Source organism: Trachemys scripta, chromosome 7, assembly GCF_013100865.1.
Source record: "Trachemys scripta elegans isolate TJP31775 chromosome 7, CAS_Tse_1.0, whole genome shotgun sequence".
NCBI classification, from domain to species: domain Eukaryota; kingdom Metazoa; phylum Chordata; order Testudines; family Emydidae; genus Trachemys; species Trachemys scripta.
This window is the reverse complement of record NC_048304.1, coordinates 30,428,010-30,441,401: the sequence shown is the minus strand read 5'-3', so window position 1 is coordinate 30,441,401 and position 13,392 is coordinate 30,428,010. Positions and strand designations below refer to the sequence as shown.

The window sequence follows — 13,392 nt, the reverse complement described above, 5'->3', positions numbered from 1 at the left end:
CAGAGCAAGACCTAATGGCTAGAAGTTAAAGCCAGACACATCCACATTAGAAATAAAGCACAGTTGTTTTTTTTAACGGAGAGGGTGGTTAACCCTTGGAACAAACTCCCAAGGAAAGTAGTGGATTCTCCATTTGAACTCCAGATTCAATGTCTTTCTGGAAGATGCTTTAGTCAAACACAAGTGATTGGACTCAATACAAAAGGGTAACAATGGAATTCTCTGGCCTCTGCTATATAGGAGGTCAGAGTAGGGCCTTGTCTTGCTGGTATAGCTGTACTGGCAAACCCTCCCCGTGTAGAAGCAGTTTATACTGGGAAAAAAAGTCCTTTTGCCAATATAGTTTATACCAGTTCCCCAAGTGAAATAATCTATTACAGAAAAAATTGCATCGCCCGGGTTTTCGCTGGCACAACTGTGTCACCAAAAACTTACACCCCCAGGTATAGCTACGCCAGCAAAACTTCTAAGCGTAGACCAGGTCTAGATGACCTAAAGTTTCTCGTGGCTTTAAAATCTATGGATCTATGTTGTAGCTATATCCCAGCAGACCTTGTGCAGTTTGGCTGTACCACTGGGTGTTGTGTTTGCCACTCACCCTGCTGAGGGCTACTCAAAAAGCAATGGGATTCGACTGCTGGGGAACTCATGTCTGCGGGCCACATAATGTTCTCTGCAGCCTGGGTTCAGTGGTTCTGTGTTCTTGATCTCTGGAACTTGCAGTAATAAACGTGAGATTTCTGAGGCTGGGTAAGGTGGTGAGGGCTGGAGGGAAGGGCCCCTCTCTCATTAGCAGGAGGATTGGCAGTTGCCATGGCACTGGAATGATGGCTTTTTGCTGAATGCCAGTGCAGCCAGTAGGCGACCCTAGGTGTAGGATGTAGCAAAAAGATCTCCATGCTGGCAAACAGCCTGTCTAAAGTGGGCATGTTTGGATTGATGTAGCTAAGTGCATGCAAACCCCCAGTGCACTGCACTGCTGCAAAATGGAGTTTACGCTGGTCCCACTTACTCAGCTTCCAACCCTGACGTTCCACTGGTGCAGCGGGCATCATGAGGCATTAAATCCCCATGACAGAGAGAGCGTGCACAGAGGAGGCCCTTATGCAAGTAGCTGCGGGCATGCTCCAACAGAGCAAGTGATCTACCGGGTGCGTCACTGAGTCGTGTTGGTATTTCCATCCAAGGGCTGCCCTAGCTCTTCCACGGCACGCCCCTGTGTTTGGTAATAAGGGCGCTCAGAGTGGATCACTGCTGGGTGCAGGCCAGCTGTGTAAATGCTCTGCCCCTCCTTTATGAAATAGAAGGTCTAGTCTGCAAGGTTGGTTTATGCCAGTATATATGATTGTCCTGATAAAATCAAAACAGCCATACTGAAATGTCGTTCTGATGTTAACAAAAAGGAAGTATTTTGGAATTTTCGTTTCACAGTCTATTTTGATTTTGCTCTGATACGGGATGAAAAGAAATTTGGAAATGTTGGAGTTTCCCATAGAATGGAAATTCTGAGTTTTGATCCACGCTGAAGACAGTATGTAGTATTAACGAAAGGGCTCTGCAGTCAAGCAGACAAAGATCTAACAAGATCCAATAGCTGGAATTTGAAGCTAGACAAATTCAGACCAGAAATGAGATACAATTTTTTCCAGTGAGGTAATCAACTGTTGATTAATTATGGATAGATTCTCCATCGCTGGCAATTTTAGAATCACAATTGGAATTTTTTTTTTTAACAGATCTGCCCTAGTTCAACCAGGAATTAGTTCAGTGCTGTGGTCTGTTATACAGGAGGTTAGACTAGATCAGAGGTGGGCAAACTATGGCCAGTGGGCCACATCCGGCCCACGTGACCATCCTGCCTGGCCCTTGAGCTCCCAGCCGGGGAGGCTAGCCCCCCGGCCCCTCCCCTGCTGTCCCCTCTCCCCCACAACCTCAGCTCACCGTACCGCCAGCGCTCTGGGCAGCACAGCTGTGAGCTCCTGCCGGGCAGTGTGGTGGTGTGGCTGGCTTCAGCGGGGTGGTGCGGCTGCCAGACATGCTGCTCTGAGCGGCATGGTAAGGGGGCAGGGAGCGGGGGGGTTGAATAAGGGGCAGAGGGTCCTGGGGGGCTGTCAGGGGACAGGGAGCAGGGAGTGGTTGGATGGGGCTGAGGTTCAAGGGGGCGGTCAGGGGACGAAGAACAGGGGAGTTGGATAGGCATGAGAGTCCCGGGGGGCTGGTCAGGGGTGTGGATAGGGGTCAGGGCAGTCAGGAGGCAGGGAGGTTGGATAGGGGGTGGGGTCCTGGGGGGAGGGAGCGGTCAGGGGACAAGAAGCAGGAGGGGTTGCATGGGTGGGGGGTTCTGAGGGGGTTGGGAAGTGGGAGGGGACGGATAGGGGGCGGGGGTCAGGCTGCTTGGGGAGCCACAACCTTCCCTACCCGGCCCTCCATACAGTTTTGGAACCCTGATGTGGCTCTCATGCCAAAAGGTTTGCCCACCCCTGGACTAGATGGTCACAGTGATCCTATCTGGCTTTATAATCTGTGAATCTGGGAACATGTGTTAGCAGGTCAAGGTAAGAACTATGGGGGAGCTCAGGGTTTTCCCTGTCCTTCTGACTCACATGAAAATTACAGACTGCCTTTTCTTCATTAGTTAACACAAAGTAACATCCTAACATGAGGTGAGAAAACACCTTTTTTCCTCGTGTCGATGTATCCTTGGAATGCGTCTTTTAGCTTTTTAACAAGTCTTTATCCTTTTAGTACGAGTCCAGCAAGCACCAGTATAACATGAATGAAAATGTACCAGAATAATATCAAATAATTTTCAGATTTCATTGCACATTCTCAAAGCAATTTACAAATGTTAAACCCACTTAAAAGTCTCCTGTCAGATAGGTCAGCATCCATCTGCAAGACTGATAAAAATACACTGAAGCTCAGATTGGGGTAGTGAATTGCCCAAAGCCAGATACAGTTACCTACTCCTGGGGGAATTCTGCGCCACCGCGCCATGCAGAATTTTGCAGAAATTAATGTTGTGCGCGTAGAATTTCCTTTCCCCCACAGAAATGGGGTGCAGTGCTGCTGGTCGACAGTAGGGGCTTCTGGCAGAGCCCAGCTTGCTTATAGAAGACACTGCGGGGGGAGGTGGGGGGAGCTAGAGGGTTCCCAGCAGCTCCAGTTCCCTGCACGCTCTAAGGGAAGGAGACGGCAGCGGTGTGCAGGAAACTCCACACAAGCCTGGGACCAAGCATCGGGCTGTTTCTCCCTCTGGATCCCTGGGCTTTGGGGCGCGGGGGTTTCTGGGCTAGGGCGGGCCCCGTGGCTTGGCTTTGGAGGGAGGGGGGTGGGTATCTGGGCAAGGGGGGGCCTGTGGCTGGTCTCTAGGAGGGAGGGGGTTTGGGTGTATTGGTTGTGGGGGGCTGCGGCTGGGCTCTGGGGGGGGGGGGGGGGGGGGGGTGTCTGGCCCTCCAGCTGGGCTGGGGGTGGGGGTGCAGAGAAACAGGAACTGGGCTGTTTTAAGGGTTTCTTTAACTCTCTACTCCTGGGGGAATTTTTGTGTGTGTTTGTAATGTTACAGACATACTTGCTGACAGGTATTTTGAAATAAATTTCCAAATAATTGAAACTGGCATGATTATGTAGTGTTATTTTGACAAATAAAATTTGCAGAATTTTAAAATATTGTGCACCAATTTTTAATTTTTTTGGTGCAGAACTTCTAATTTTGATGCAGAATTCCCCCAGGAGTAACAGTTAGTGGATGAGAACCAGGAGTCCCGATGCACAGTCACCCTCCTATGTTAACCTCTAGAGCACATTCCCCCCTCAGCTGGGAATAGAAGCCAAGAGTCCTAACTCCTAGACCCCTTGCCCACTAGACCTCACTCCTCTCCCAGATCTGGGAAGAGAGCCCAGGTGTTCTTTCCCAGTCTCCTATGCTAACCACTAGAACCCACTTTGTTCCCGGAACTGGGAACAGAACCCAGGCGTCCTGGCTCACAGCCCCCTGGTTTAACCACCAGAGTACCTACATTTTTATCATGTGGTAAATGCAAAATTATGGTCCCTTGATACTAGATGCTACTCAATTCTGTGCCCTGATCTCCAGTCCCTGGAGCTATTCAGTGCTGCTTGCTTTTAGCAGCTTTCCATTCATGTTGCTTTTTGGTGTGAATTTTTGCTGCCTCAGCCCCTTCTATTCTAAATTCCTGCTTTCTGTTCAGCTGTGGCCATTCTCTCTGGGATGCAACTAGCGAGGTCCAGGCAAGGAATGGTTTGATAGAGCGCTCTGTATACTACAAGATTACTGCGAAAACAAATGGACTTGTGTTTCCCCACTGCTTTGTCTGCTGGTTAAAAAATGGTTTGAACAGTGAATTCATAGCTGGATTGAGTCTTGTGAGGGTGTTTTGGCTGAAAGGAGCCAGGGTTTCAAAATCAGCTCTGTACTCACAAACCAGCATTGTCATATTATTTCTTATTGCTACTACAGTAGTGCGTAGAGTCCCCAGCTGAGATCAGAGCCCCATTGGGTTAGGGTTGCATAAGGCCTTGTCTGTATGCAAAAGCTGCACCCATGTAGCTAAAGCAATCCAAGCCCCCTAGTGTGGCTGGAGCTATATTTGTGCTGATTTCCTTAAGCAAAGGGGAATAAGCTATACTGGTATAAGGCACTTTTATCCCAGTATAACTGCGTCCACCCTGGGGGTTGGACCGGTATCACTATATCAGTAAAGAAATCACTGCCTTAACCAACAGTGATATTGATACAAAATCAATGTGTAGATCAGGAGTCCCTGACTTTGGTCTGGATCCCGTTGTGCTAGATACTGTACACACACATATCAAGAGCATATCTAAATGAGAAAATAGCTCTAATTATATTTAAGATGTGATGTTAAACGATAGCAAATATCCACATTGTCCCTTTTATTTTTGGTTTAAAAGAGGTGTATTTTAGTTTAGCGTAGGGATGCAGTTTTCAAAAATGCCTAAGTCCCATTTTCAAAAGTGACTTAGGAGCCAAAGTCACATTGAAAGTCACTGAGGACTTGTTTACCTGGGGAAATTGACCGTCGTAGCTTTACAGAGCACTAGACAGAACTCCTTGTGAGGACAGCTTATTCTGGAATAAAATCCCTCTTATTCTAGAATAGAGTGTCCACATGGGGGAGTTATATTGGCATAACTACTATAGTGAAATAATTATTCCTCTGTAACTATGCTGGGAAATTTTCCTGTGTAGCTAAGCCCTTCATAGGGAGAAAATCCTGGGTACAAACGGGCTCTGTAACCTAGTACAGAAAGGCAGAACAAGAACCAATGGCTGAAAGTTAAAACCAGACACATTCCAATTAGAAATAAGACACCAATGTTTCACTGTGCCAGTGATTAACCATTGGAACAAACTCCCAAGGGAAGTGGTGGAGTCTCCATTTGTTGATGTCTGGAAGATGCTTTAGTCAAACCCAAGTTATTGGGCTCAGTACAGGGCTAACTGGATGAAATTCTCTGGTGGTCAGACTGGATGATCTAATGGTCCCTTCTGGACTTAAAAACTATTAATCTTTTATTCCCCCCCCCTCATTTGTTGGGAATTCTGGTCCAAAACTGGGGATCCAGTTGTACAGGCAGCTGGATGGGGATGTAAAGAAGCACTTTACCCAGCCTTGCAACAAATGGGTTAGCCTGTGCTCCTCTCCCCTGCAAGCTTGACTTCCTCCCTCCTGGGTTACACATGCACTGAACTGGGAGCCTCCAGAGTTCAAAGTATGAGCTACTACAACTTGAGCCGAAGAGCCAAGGCTCTGTAGCTGGCATTGTAACAGACTCATGCCCACCCACCGACCAGTGGGTTATACAAGCGTCTGTGTCCCTGCCGTGGGCAGAGAGCAGTGGTCTTTTTGTTAGCGTTCCACCTGCTTTGCAGGGGCTTTGATGAATGAGATGGATTACCCACTAGCTTGCCTAAGTGCCGGCTGTGTCCTCTGCAAAAATGATGCAGTGTTCTGTCTGACAGCAAAGCCACATCTAAGCATGAGAGAGGTTTGTGCCACTCCTGCGGTTACCATACCATGCAGTGCGCTGCCGAGGCAGGGGACCGCGACTGTGTGCTTTTTATCTTGCACGGGAATGGCACCACTGCTCTTAAGCAGCATCTTGAGCTAGGACTCCTGGATTCTGTTTCTGACCCTGAGAGGAATTATTGCCTAGTGATTAAAGCAAGGGCCTGGAAGCCAGTTCTGTTCCTGGCTCTGATAGAAAGCAATATCTTGAGGTTATGGAGGGGGCTGTGGGAGCCAGGACGCGGGGGTTCCCCTTCTTGTCTCTGGGGATGGAGTATTGTCTAGAGAAGGGACTCTGGGAGCCAGGACTCCTGCTTTCTCTTTCTGGCTGCGGTGATTAGAACAGTTCTTTCCTCAGCTCTCTCCTTGACTTGCAGTTTGACCTTGTTTGAGACACTTATTGTTGTCCAAATCTCTGTTTTATGTCCCACATTGGTGAAAAATGGCTAATACATGTCTATCCTTGGGAAGCAGTGTTGCCTAGTGGCTAAAGTACTGGATTGGGTCTTAGGAGACTAGTTCTGTTCCCGCTCTGCCACTGGCCTGCTGGGTGTCCTTGGACAAGTCACGGCCCTGCTCTGTGTCTCAGTTTCCCCATCTGTAAAATGGGGATAATGATACTGCTTTCCTCTGTAAAGGGCTTTGAGATCTGCTGATGAAAAGCATTACTAGAGAAGGGCTAAGGACTATTTGAGATGGGTTGAATCCAGGTCCAAACTCCTCCTAGATTAGATCCAGCGCCTTAACAATGCCATCTTAAAAATGCGACCGCTACAGCATGTGAAAGTTCCTGGTGCTGTGGCACACTCTGTCCAAAGAGCTGGCGAATTAACCTTGTGAATGTAGTGTCAAACCACATCTGTTGTCACCAGTCTTGGTTACCTTTGGCAGCAGTGCTATCCGTGTGCTAGGATGATAGGAATAGCCACAGTGGATCAGACCAGGGGTACGTCTTGCCCAGTATCGTGTCCTCTGCAGTAGCCAGTACTGTAAGCTTCAGAGGAAGATACAAGAAGTTGGGAATAATTCCCCCACCCCACAAAAAATTCCTTCCTAACCCTTGTCAGCTAGAAGTCAGTTTATGCCCGAAATGTGAGAGTGGGAAGGATGGTTTTGTGGGCTGAGATTCAGAAGGTCTGCCACTGACTCCTCATTTGAACTTGGGCAAAACATATCCCTGCTCCATGCCTCAGTTTCCCCATCTGTAAAATGGGATAATGACCCCGATTTCTTATGTAAAGCACTTAGATAATGCTCTTGCCACCCTCAAAGATGTTGGTGTTGTAAGCATTTCTAAAGGAAGGATGGCTTTTTGAAGTGAAATGGCACTTAAGACACTGGGGTTCTCACCTAACTCTGCCCCTGTGAAGGGCAGTGCTTTTGTAGCTAAGGCACTGGACGGGGATTCACGAGATCTGGGTTCGATTCCCGGTTTTTACCACAGACTCCACATGACCTAGGGCAAGTCACTCCCCTCCTCTCTTGCCTCCGTTTCCCCATGTGTAAGATAGGAAAGTACCATTCTCCCTATCTCACAGGCCAGAGGGAGTTGTGAGTGACTATGAGATGCCCAGATATGATGCCCATGTGAATAGGTAGACAGAACCTGAAGGGAATGCCAGGTAATTGTAATTGTCCTCATTGTTATTTATTATGCATATTGCGATTGTGCCATGGGCCAGCACCTCATTGCACTAGGCACTGTACAGACACAGATCAAAAAGCCTCATCCCTCCCTTCTTTCCAATAGGTCCAGTAGCAGTCATCCGGCTCTTTACATGAGTGGACTGTGACGTCTTAAAGTCGCAAGTACCTGCCCTTTGGAAACTCCGTGCCTGGCATCTTCCCTCTGTTTGTTTTTGACAGGGCTAATGGTGCAGAATGATTTAGTGGTCTCTGTGCTGTAACCAGCCAGATGGTGTTTTTGCTAACTGCACAAATAAACACGTCAGGCTGTTGAGTAGGCGAAAAGGGTAGTGACTCTCCCTCCCACCCACCCCCCACCCCCGACATTTACCCAAGGGCTGGATCGCAGGCTCAGCGCTTCAGCAAACACGTCTGGAAACAAATGCCAAGTGCAGGTGTCCTGCCAGCCATGCAGCAAGAGGCAGGCTCAGTGGTGCCCGCTGGAAGGGGACCAGGGGTGGTCATCGCATGAAAGGCACTTGGTGTTTTCCAGGGGGATTTACATATACTCCGTGCAGTTATTTACAGCAGAGCAAAGCAGGGTGTAAATCACTACCCGCTTGGACTGGGAGCTTGCCTTGCTCTGATTTCATCGGACACATCTACACAGCAATTAAACACCAGCAGCTGGCCTGGGTCAGCTGACTTGGGCTCACAAAGCTCAGGCTGCGGGGCTGTAAAATTGCTGTGTTGATGTTCAGATTCATACTGGAGCCTGAGCTCTGGGACCCTGCGAGGGGGAGGGTCCAAGAGCCCAGGCTCCAGCCAAACCCGGATGCCTACACAGCAGTTTTTAGCCCACAAGCCCGAGTCAGCTGACTTGGGCCAGCTGTGGCCAGTGCCCTAGGTCTTTTATTCCAGTGTAGATGTACCCATAGATTACGAGGCCAGAAGGGCCCACTGTGATCATCTAGTTTGACCTCCTGTCTAATACAGCCCATAGGATTAATTCCTGTTTGAACTGGAGCAGATCTAGCGCACAGTGTAAGGGAGTGTGCAAAGTGCAGGGTATTGTTTCTGTTCTCAAGAGCTGGCACTGCAAAGAAGCAAAGTCAGACAAATGGTAGGAGAAAGGGAGACAGCCTGCAGAGCAATTAGAGGGATCACCATGGCATGCAGTCTATTAGTTATTATGGGTATTCAAGTAGCATCTAAGGGTCTCACCCTTAGAGGGCCCCTGTTGTGTCAGGCACTGTATGGAAACCCCCGACTGATGTTGGGAACCCCCCATCATGCTGGCCGCTACACTGATACCTCCAGCCAAGATTGGGGACCCTGTTGTGCTTGGCATTGCACAGAATTATCTGGGCCAGCCTGTTTACCCTTTTTAAAAATTGGTCCAACATGAGGGTTCTTCCAGTTTTCTGGAACTTCCCCAGTGCTCCTAGACTTATTGAAAATCAACATTAATGATGCAGCAGGCTCCTCAGCCAGCTCTTTTAAAACCTTTGGATGCAAATTATCTGGCTCTGCTGATTTAAAGATGTCTAACTTCATTAGCTTCTGTTTAACATCCTCCAGAGATACTAGTGGAATGGATAGAGTGTTATCATCACCATGTGATAAGACTATATCATCTGTTTTTCCCTCCAATACAGAACAGAAATATTTATTGGGAACCGCCGCCAATGGGAGCAACACCTGCGGGCAGAGGTGCAGCTAGGCAGCTCTGCACACTGCCTCCGTCCCCAGGCTCTGCCCCTGCAGCTCCCATTGGCTGCAGTTCCCGGCCAATGGGAGCTGCGGAGCCAGCGCTTGGGACGGGGTGGGAGCAGCATGCAGAGCCGCCTTGCCACGCCTCTGCTTAGGAGCAGCAGGGACAGGTCGCCACATCTACCCAGATGTTTTGGCTCATAATTGTTTTCAGCTTTGTGAAATTGGCCTTGTTAAAGCACCACATATATATATTTATTATGCCTGCACATTATAAATGTACCTAAGCTTGTACCATTCATTTTTATTTCTGTGATCAGTTCTTCTTTATCTGTTAGGACAAGATCTAATAAGAGTTCCCTCATGTTGGCTGCAACACTTTTTATGTTAGGAAATTTTCCTCTATAATGTTTAGAAGTACTGAGGATGTTTTAGTACTGGTAGCATGAGACCGTAGCTTGTCTAACTCAAACTGAAGTCCCCCATGATTATGCAAGTTTTTGCCTTACACATTGTAGATTGGTGTGTAATGAGGCAGTCACCCTGTTCCCTAGTATGATTTGGTGGTCTGTAGCAGACACTTGTACTTTATCGGTTAGGGTTATTGATTATTCAAAATAATTTTCTTACACATTTTCAATGACTTGGAAACAGGTAATGCCATTTGTGACATAGAGTGCCACTCCCCCTCCCCTTCTGCCCACTGGATCCTTCCTAAATAGGTTATAACCAATTATTTTAACATTCCAATTATATGAATCATCCCATCAGGTTTCAGTAATAGCAACTAGATCAAATTTATGCCCATAAATGAGCCATTCCAATTCCTCGTTTGTTACCCAGGCTCCTAGCATCGGTATATAGGCAATTCAAAAATTTCTTCTCCATGTCCTTTGGTTCCTTTATTTATTTTGTTCCCAACATCTTGATTTTGTGCTGGGTGCTTATATCTTCCCTCTTTTTACCCTCCCATTTTGTTATTAGTTTAACCCCGTGCTGACTGCTAAAGCCAACCTGTCCTCGAAGAGATTGGTCGTCCTCCTACTGAGGTGGAGGCCATCCAAACTATGCAGCTTCTTTCCCATAAAAGTTTGACCAATGTTCCCCAAAACCAAAACCCTCCACCACTTACCTAGCCAGCGGTTCACTTCCTGAATCTTCTGCTTTCCTTCGCTCATGGGAAGGAAGGATCTCAGAGAAGATAGCTTGGATTTTCTTTTTCTTCACCACACTTCTGAGTTTCCTGAAGTCATCTGCTATATGCAAGATACCCTGTGACACAGTGTCATTAGTGCCTGTATGAACCATTGCCAGTGGAACCTTGCCCGTCAACTTCAGAAGCCTATCCAGTCTTAGAGTGACATCCGGGAATACAGCACACTGTCCTATTGTCTGCCTGTCCCTTGCAGAATGTTCTTTCAGTTCTTCTGAAAGAAGATGAAATTTGAGGGGGAAGCCTTATGCCAGGCACTGCACAGACTGCTCCCGCAGGTGGAGATCGGGGCCCCCCATTATGCCGAGTGCTGCACTGTTACAGAGAATATATAACCTAAATAGACAAGAGGTGTGGGGGAAACTGAGGCACAGAGTGGGGAAGTGACTTGCCTAAGGTTACTGAGCAGGTCACTGCCAGAGCTGAGAATAACCCGGGTGTTCTGAGTCCCAACCCAGATTCAACCTTCCTCTCTTCCTTCCTGCCTGACTGAAGAAGACTGTGTTCTCACAATCATATGTTTCATATATGAAATGTAATTCAACAGCTTGAGATTTGTTCCCCAGGGCACAGGACCGGCCCCAAATATCCTCCATCTCTGAGCTTTGCTTGTTACAGGAAGGGGCTTGTGGGGGATGCGCCTACCCATTAGACTGGCTGTGAAAAATTCACCTATCCATAGGGATAGCACCAGGTCTAGGCGTCATCCCCTAGTGCGGAGTCCTGCAAAAAAAACCAAGGGGGTGAGGGGTTGTTTGCTGGAGATCTGTTTTGACTGGCATTCACAGGAGATCTAATCTGACTGGTTTATGGACAGCCAAGGTTCAGAACCCATCATCCCAGATGGAATGAGCAATCAGGCTTTATGCCTGGCACAGCAGTGTTATGTACAGGAATCCCTTTAAATAGCTTGTGAACCCTCTAGTGGTGCTCATTGTGTTCTGTGTCTCAGAACCCAGCCAGAGCAGCAGTGTGTCTAGGTTTGAGCATTATATATATATAGGGAGCAAACGTGGTTACTCTGTTTGAGTCCCATGCTTCCAGTACCATAGCTGCTTGCATTATCACCTTTCCCCTCCTCCCCTTCCCGCTCCCAGGGTTAATGCCAAATATTTTGAAGCATCCCACGTCCTTGGCAGGTCCCCTTCTCCCTAGTACAAAGGAAGCAGGTGCGGACGAAAGGGAAACATCAACGGGATCTATGCTGTGCTGGTGAACCACAGCTGTTTCCCGGTGCTGTCACTTTCTGATATCCTGTCTAAATTCCCCTCTTTTCTTTCCTGAGCTGCCAGTGTCCCACTTCTCGCTGAGGTTATTTTTAACTTCACAAGACTGAGAACTATGAAATTCCAGCTATTGGGGCTGCCTCAGATTTGTGACGGAGTGGGGTGAGGGTGGATAGAGCCTGAGCAACTCTAAGGAGCTTTGGAAAGTCAAACAGACGGCAGCTCTGCTTTTATCTGTAATGGCAAAAAAATGACACCATTCATAACCTCCTTGACAGGCGGGTCTCAGATTGTACAATCCATGCTGCTAGTTGGAGACTCTGTGTTTGTTTGGTTTAGAAATACATCTGCCACAACAAGCCAGGCAGATAAGTTTGTATTACACCGTGCTAATTTTCTGTCCGCCCAACGAGTGGTTACAGCTAGCTGGCTTGCTTTCAGAACGGGAAATCGTTATAAAAAACGGCAGGAAAGCTTTGATTCCTTTTCAGAGTTGGATATATGATGAGAGAGGGTCCTGGCTCAGTTGCCATGGCGATGAATTTAACTGTTTGATGGGGATGCAAATTGAAAATCAAATTATTGTTATTATGGTCATGCTGCACAGGTCCCACCCCTGGGATCATGTTGTGCCAGGTGCTGTGCAGGCTTCTGGCCAGGATCAGGGTCTCATGTTGTGCGTTGGGCACTGGACAGTGTTGGGGGCCCACGTCATGCCAAGCACTGCACAGACCCACTGGCAGATCGAGGTCCCCATCATGTGCGCTGCACAGAGTAGGAGACAGTCCCTGCCCTGTAGAGCTTACTGTCTAAACAGGCAAAGGAAGAATTGACAGAAGGTCGCTCACTTTGTTGCATCTGTCGGCCGAACTGATTGCACACGTCAGGGGCTCCTCGCCTTCCTCTATTTGCAGTTCCCAAGCTATCTGGGTGCCACCTTCTCATCCCCCTCTATTTCAGGGGCTCCCCGCAACTTCCTCCACCCCTTCCCTCATGCCAGGGGCTCTGTGTGCCCCCTTTCCCTCTTCCAAGGAGTCTGTGTGCCCCCGTTCCCCACTCTCCCCATATCAGGGTCCCCCATTCTCTGCGTGCCCCACCTTCTCCTCTCCAGGATTATTTATTTTCTTTCTCTCTGGGAGATAAGTCATTCAGACTGTCAATATTTTAAATGTAATTGGGAAGATGGGCACAGCTAAGGTTCAATTACAGCTCTGGTGGAAGCTGCTGGGTCTGCTCAACAGACGAAAGGGGCGCTGGGTGTCCCCCTTTCTAGTTTTCTGATTGTCATCAAAATCCAGAGGCTTCTGGCCATTGATGCCTAGAACATTCCATGAAATTTAGGAATTGATCTGATGTGGCCTTCAAAAGTTATCATGTTACAGCCAAATCCAAGTTCCATGCAGTTTTATCCTCATTTTACAGATGGAGAAACTGAGGCCCAACCACAATGACACTGGGGATCTGTGACAGAGCTGGGAATTGAACCCAGACCTCCTGAGTTCTTGTCCAGCTACTTAACAATAAGATCCTTCTCTAGCCTAGTGACTACGCACCATTTAAG

At 48.0% G+C, this 13,392-nt stretch overlaps 1 protein-coding gene across 3 annotated transcripts in view; it reads left to right on the top strand.

Annotated features, from left to right (window-relative positions):
- The window catches only part of DNAJC4 (DnaJ heat shock protein family (Hsp40) member C4), a 74,664-nt gene that overhangs the window by 4,566 nt on the left and 56,706 nt on the right, over positions 1 to 13,392 (top strand). The window contains exon 3 of one of the 3 annotated variants that reach the window (XM_034777615.1): positions 7,804 to 7,862. The exons of the other annotated variants lie outside the window; for them this stretch is intronic. The gene's annotated coding sequence lies outside the window, so the exon portion shown is untranslated. The remainder of the gene's footprint in view (positions 1 to 7,803; positions 7,863 to 13,392) is intronic. 3 annotated transcript variants of the gene reach the window in all.